The sequence below is a fragment of the Capsicum annuum genome, unplaced genomic scaffold, assembly GCF_002878395.1.
Source record: "Capsicum annuum cultivar UCD-10X-F1 unplaced genomic scaffold, UCD10Xv1.1 ctg3458, whole genome shotgun sequence".
NCBI lineage: Eukaryota > Viridiplantae > Streptophyta > Magnoliopsida > Solanales > Solanaceae > Capsicum > Capsicum annuum.
Genome location: NW_025841434.1, coordinates 781 through 7,448, shown reverse-complemented (window position 1 = coordinate 7,448; position 6,668 = coordinate 781). Strand labels below are relative to the sequence as shown.

The 6,668-nt window shown below is 34.6% G+C and overlaps 1 long non-coding RNA gene across 1 annotated transcript; it reads left to right on the top strand.

Moving 5' to 3' along the window:
* LOC107859031 lies at nucleotides 1–4,271 on the top strand. Its single transcript, XR_001671304.2, has 3 exons — nucleotides 1–3,512; nucleotides 3,591–3,658; nucleotides 3,743–4,271. It is a non-coding gene; the product is annotated as an uncharacterized LOC107859031 (long non-coding RNA).
* Nucleotides 4,272–6,668: the final 2,397 nt, after the last annotated feature.

Below are 6,668 nucleotides of genomic sequence, written 5' to 3'. Positions count from 1 at the left end.
AGGATCGCCCTCCACTAGTACAATGTTCCTTCGGTTTGGGCACTCACTAGCTTTGTGACCCCAACCTTGACATTTAAAACAAACGATACCCTTAGGATTAGGAGTGGAAGAATTAGTACCCTCAAGTCATGGATACCTTTGGATTGTTTTATCAAATAGTAACTTCTCTATGGGATTGTAGGACCTGTCCCACCTGAAGGTCTTCTTAGCATGATTGTTCCTTTCAACTTCAATGGTCGCTTCTACAAGGTCCTCAATTCGGTCAAACTTATGGACAACTAATTGAGAAACAACTTCATAGCACAATCCACCCCTGAACCGAGCTAAGTAATGATTTGGAGGTTCGACTATGTCAAGATGTAGGATCAAGTTTTGAAACTCATCATAATACTTCTCCACACTTCTGTCTCCTTGCCTCAAGTTGTAGAGCTTTGTTAGTTGCTCTTGTTTGTACCTTTACGTGACATATCTCTCCCTCATAAGAGCTTTCAATTCATCCCAATTAGGAAGGTCAAGATTGTCATTCCTTGCCCGTTGCAACCACTTTGTCTCCCACTAAGTAGATGCATAACCTTCAAATTGAGCAATGGCATGTGCGACTTTCTTTGGGGAAGTTAACTCGTTGAGTTAGAAAATTCGATTACATTGTAACTCCCAATCAAGATAGAGAGATGGATAACTAGTCCCTTTGAAAGAAGAAAGGGTGATCTTAATGGAATTTAGGCCCGTGTATCTACCCACATTGCCTCCTTGTTCCACTAAACCTTCTTGAACATGAGGTCGGTGTCCCAAGTTGCCCCTACCATGAGGAGCCGGTCCAACTCTTCCCTCTCGACCTCTATGTCCCCCGCCATAAGGTCTTCTTCTATTGCGCACAAATTCCGCAAAGAGAGTTGTTTCATCTAACCCCTCACCTCCATAAATACCCTCACCTTCCACATCATCAACTTGGATTGGTTCGTTTTGGTTTAGTGGTGCTCTCGGCATATCAAGGAGGTCTCAGATTTGGGAAGCTTCTTGATGGACTTGACTTCAATTTTTTGGATAAGTAGGGACTTAGTAGATGGGTTCATGGGTTGGTTTGGGTGGATTGAGCAACTGGGGAAATATATCCGGGGTGGTAGCATGTCCACTAATCGAGGCGTGGTAGTGTTTCGGACTTGAATGGTTGGAATCTAAACGAACTTCCAATGTATCCATTTTCCTTAGAAAGGAACCCTCCATCCCATCCATCTTTTCCTCCATCATCTCCATTCGACCACTAAGATCATGTTTCACGCTTATTATGGCTGCCAACAAAGTATCCATGGTTACCTCTCTCGAGGCTTTTGGACTACCTTCACCCGAAGCCATCGTACCTAATAAGAAATACTAAACAAAACACAAACAATAACAAGTTAAGGTTAGCAAAAACCACCCTCACTAACTCTTAAGCTCACACTTTTCAAGTATCACTCAATTGGTCTCACAAGTGTTGGTACACCATTTTTACTCTAATGAAGTTACTTGGTCCCACTTGCGGCTTAAGGTCGAAATGGATTTTTGTTTGCAAAGACTCAAAATAAATTTGTGCGTACTTGAGTCAAAAGGCTATAACGAGTTTTCGAAAATATAAAAGCACACAAAGAAACGTAGACATGAATAAACGGACCCAAAACTAATTTAGAACCTAGTAGACAATTACTAGTTTGTTAATTAGCAATAGAATCAACAAAATGCAACTAAGAAATAAAGATTAGAAACTAAGAAATCAAATAACTTGAGCTTACTTATGTTGCGTGAATAGTAAAACATGATGATTTGGCAGCCACGTAATTGGTCGCGATCCCACATAATTTTTTTTTTAATCACCAATTTGAAGCTTTTGTCTTGATACAATTTGGAATGGATGAGTTTGTCTTTTGGTGGAAAAATTCACGTCTTAGAAACTTTTTCAAATTCCAACTCAAAAAGTGAGACTTGACTTTACTATTCCCACAAAACAAGGTCCTTGAAATATGAAAAAGTGGTTGACAAGTCTTTGAAGTGATGTGTTCAAGTCTCTTTACCAACAACTTTTCAACTTTATCTTACACCTTTTTTGAATCTATGTTATACTTTATATTGATTAAGAGATGTCAAGATGTGAAGAACAACAAGATCTCAACAACAACACCAACATTCACCTCCAAGTCCACAACAATTGCAACACACGACCAAGATCAACAATATTAACATACTGCCAACTTCCAATTTACATCAACAAGGTTAATAACACAAGCTCAAACCTTTAGATCTAGACACTTTAGTGTTGGTGAGAAAGAAACTAACACTAGAAACAATTCAAACAAACAAAAGACTATAAGATCTAGCCACAAAGAAATATGTCTCGGCCAAGAACAAGAACAACTTCTACATTTTCCCTTTTTTTGTATTTTTAAGCTAGCTAGCCCAAGATTGATCTTATGAAAACAAAATCAAGTCATGCTCTGATACCAAATGATACAAGATCGACAAGGAAGATACTAACACACACCAAAATAATCCATGATTTGAAGAACCGAGGACCCCTTTTGGTGACCCCTCTCGGATTCACTACACAATAACAATACAAGCATGATAACAACAAGATTCTAAGATGTTCAAAACCTATAATCAGCGAGCCACAAACTAAGATTACAACACAATAACAAGAACAAAAATGACATAACAAGGTCTTAGGTTTAGACACCCAAAATCAAGTATGAACACAACAACAATAATAAGATAGAATGATGGATAACTTGACACACAATGCACAAACACTATGAACCAAAGTGTATATTGAACACTAAGACCTAAAAATTCATACAAATAACATCAAGTTCTTACGATGACCTCAAGGGAATGGAATCCCCAAGCAACCAATGTTTCAAAACAAGCAACCAATATAAGTGATTCCACACTTGTCACAAGTGATAACCACACTTGTATGAACACTCTCAAAAAGCTCTCAAAATATCATCTAAGTTATGAGAAAATGACCTAATATATTCTATTTATAGCCTATGTTACAGCTCATTATAAAATGACTAAAATGCCCTTAATAAGCTAACACTTTAAAGCTTGTTCCATTAGTTGGCCAATTATTCGAGCACGAGTTCTTTACGTATTGATCCACAATCACGATCGTACTCGTATCAATAATCACAGAATATCTCTGTTATGCCACCTCATGTTAGGGAGATGTCAGGTACGCTGGAAAGAATAGGAAGAAAGAAGAAGGTGAAACCAAAAAGAAAACTGGAAAGTTGTCCAAAAGGGGGATTGAGATTTCATATGGCACTTGTCATAGCAAGGGTCACAACAAAAGAAGAGGTCCAATAGGTGCACCTGCTGCTGGCACTAATGCAAATCCTGGCCCAAGTTCATCTGCTGGTGCAGACCCAAGTGCAGGTCCAAGTATAGTCCCAAGTGCAACACCTACTATTGGAAAAAGGAGAGGTTCAATTGGAAGAGAAAGGGATAGACCACCAAAGAATTCTACAAAAAAGGTATTTTATTTAATTTGGCAGTGTTGTGAACTAATTATGCTTACCTTATACTAAATATCTTCTTTTCTTTCTTTTTAGTGTGCTGGCAGACCAAGAGTGGTGGGAATGAGATTATTTCACAACAAAGTGGATGCACAATTCTTAATGTAAGTTTACTACTGCATTTACTATCTAAATTTTATTTACTATAATTTTATTTACTAAAGTTAACACTTTCTTCATTTGAGCAGCCGAAAATGCCAAGTGAGAGATTCAAAACTGTCAAGTCTTCAGTATTTGTGACTGAAAATCTCTGATATACATCAAAAACTAGTGTAAAATGGAAAGGAAAAAAAGCTATGACCTTCAGGCAACTACAAGAAATGAGAGGCAAAAAACAAATGCAAACAAGGTCCAAGCTGAATACTTGAGTCAAGAAAGCTCCAATGTTTAATCTCTATGAGAAGTTGGTGTAGATTATATTTAAGACTGCATTTACTGATGTGACTGCATTTCCTTATATAAAGTTTGGTTGTTGTGACTGCATTTAAGACTATGTTTTTTATAATTCACTGATGTTGACAGCTGGGACTGCATTTAAGACTATTTTTTGGTAGTTCATTGATGTTGACAGCTGTGATTGCTTTTTGTAATTGTAATTAGTTCACTGATATTGGTGGCAACTTTGACTGCATTTTATAACTGTAATTAGTTTAACAGTACTGATATTTTTTTAAATGTATTTGGCAATCATATGTAATTGCCACTCATTTTTGGTTAATGATTTTGCAGTTGTAAGTTCATTGTTGCTAAAATTTATGTTTATGCTTCTGCAGTAGTTGTGGTATTATTTATTAATGTTAAATATATGTTGTGATGTTGTTGAAATTTATGTTTGTGCTTATGCAGCAGTTGTGACTGCATTTAGTATTGTGATGTTGTATACAAATTGCAACACAAAGAATCACGGAAAACAAAGTCAAAACTGTCAAGTTCAACCTTACAATTTCATTACACAACAATTTAATTACACAACCTGACAGTTTTTCAAAGATAACACCTAATAATAGATATAAATTTTAGTCCCTTAAAACATAAATAAAACAAAGCAACTTAGTTTAGGGCAGCCTTCTTGGAGCTCCTTTCAAGAACATGAATTGAACTAGAAAACTAACACCCAAAAGACATACACAAATGAGAGTAGTCCTTAGTTGTTTTTCCCTTTTCTTGGACTCAACCAACTTGATCTTTCATTTCTTCTCGTTTGCCTTCATCATCTTCAAATCATTCTGAAAATTATCCATTTGCAACTTTATTTTGTTCATATCTATTTTGCTCTCCACATATTTGGTTATCCTAGTAGTCATGTCATCAATTATTTGTATTCATAAAATGCACAATTTGTCGAAGATTCAACTCTTTCCTCAAGCTCCCCAATTCTTTCCAATAATTTAGGAATAACAAATTTCGATCGTTCATCAATAGAATCATCCTTTCAAAGCCAAAAGTCGCATGATCGAGCATTCTAAAACGAAAGTAATTACATTCGTATACAATTCAAGATCAATGTTTGAAGGAAAAACTCACATACCCCATAGTAAGGACAAGTCCAATATCGTCTACCCGAATTTTTTGAGGTCCATGAAGTCATCAAAGGCAAAATATGTCCATGTTTGCATCGAACCTCGATCAACTCATGATCTTCTTCTTGCTTACAAAGTCTATTCAAGCTTATCTTAGCCATTAAAGTACCTTGATTAAGAAAACAAGGTTTAAGAGAGGTTGAACAACACTTGAGTGAAGAAAAATTATGAAAATGGCAACAAAATTAAGACAAGATAATCATCAATATAACAAGAAATCGAAGGATTAAAAAGATTTAGTTACCAATTATTCAAACAAATCTCTTCAATTTCGATTTTAAGAGACAAATTTGGGAATTAGGGTTTCCTAGTTTTGAGCCCCAAATTGGCTTATAAATAAGAATAGATCCGTTGGAAATTAAAGATAATGTACTTTTAGCCGTTTACTTTTGTTATTTAATAGGCTGGACGGGCCTAAAATAAGTGTAACATACGCGCCTTAGAATGAGAGTCGCGGGGAGATAATAATATCACTTTTATATAGTTAAGGTGTGTAATAGGTCACTTATATAGTTTAGATGTGACTTCGACTTTTCTTGTATAGTATTGGGTGGAAATAATGTCTTTTCCCTTTATTTTATATGCATTAGTAATACCAAGGACTTTAACACTTACATTAGCTTAAGAAATTACAAAACTACCCTTCAAATCATTTTGCCTCTCTCTTTTCTATGTGCTTTGCCATAAAATCCATGTCTTCTTCTTCCTTTCACGTAATAAAACATTAATTTTTTTTTATTATTATATTCTCAAGATAGATCAGGAGGAACTCTTTACGCTCCTCTCCTTCAAAACCTCTGCAAACGACAATAAAATATATACTTTACTATTTCTTGGTCAGAGAGTGAAAATTGAAAACACCACATGATCAGTATTCATTTTGTTCTTCCTCTTCTTTACACCCAAAAATAATTTCTCATAAGTTTCTTAATTCTTTCTGCAGAAAGTTTCATTCAATGCTTCAAACTTTCCATTTTTTCTTTTAATCAATTGTTATATCAAGATGAGGAAGAACAAGAGTGATCTTAATTAGGATGTTTTGTCATTGGGATATGAAGGATATTTTTATAAATAAATATTTTTTAATAAAAATCATACAAGACATATTATTTCTAATACATCAAATCTAACAGTGTATAAGAAACAATGTTAACATAACTAATGCAACCACAACTAACGTTAACATTACTAATACAAGTATTACTAATACATCCTATTTAGCATTATTTATTTACACTTACCAAATGACCACTAAAGGAGTCGTTTGATAAAGTGTATAAAAATAGTGCAAAATATGGTGTATTAGTAATGCAAGTATTAGATATGCTAAGATTATTTCTTATGTACTGTTTGATTTGGTATGTTAAAAATATCTTTCATCGCATATTTTTAAATTAAAAATATTTACAAATATATCATCCACAAATATAATAAAAATGATGTAGAAAAAGTTCGATAGGGCTATTATTTCTTTACACATGTTAGTATAAAGTTTATTGTATTGCAAATATCAAGGGTTTTCCATGTATTAGTT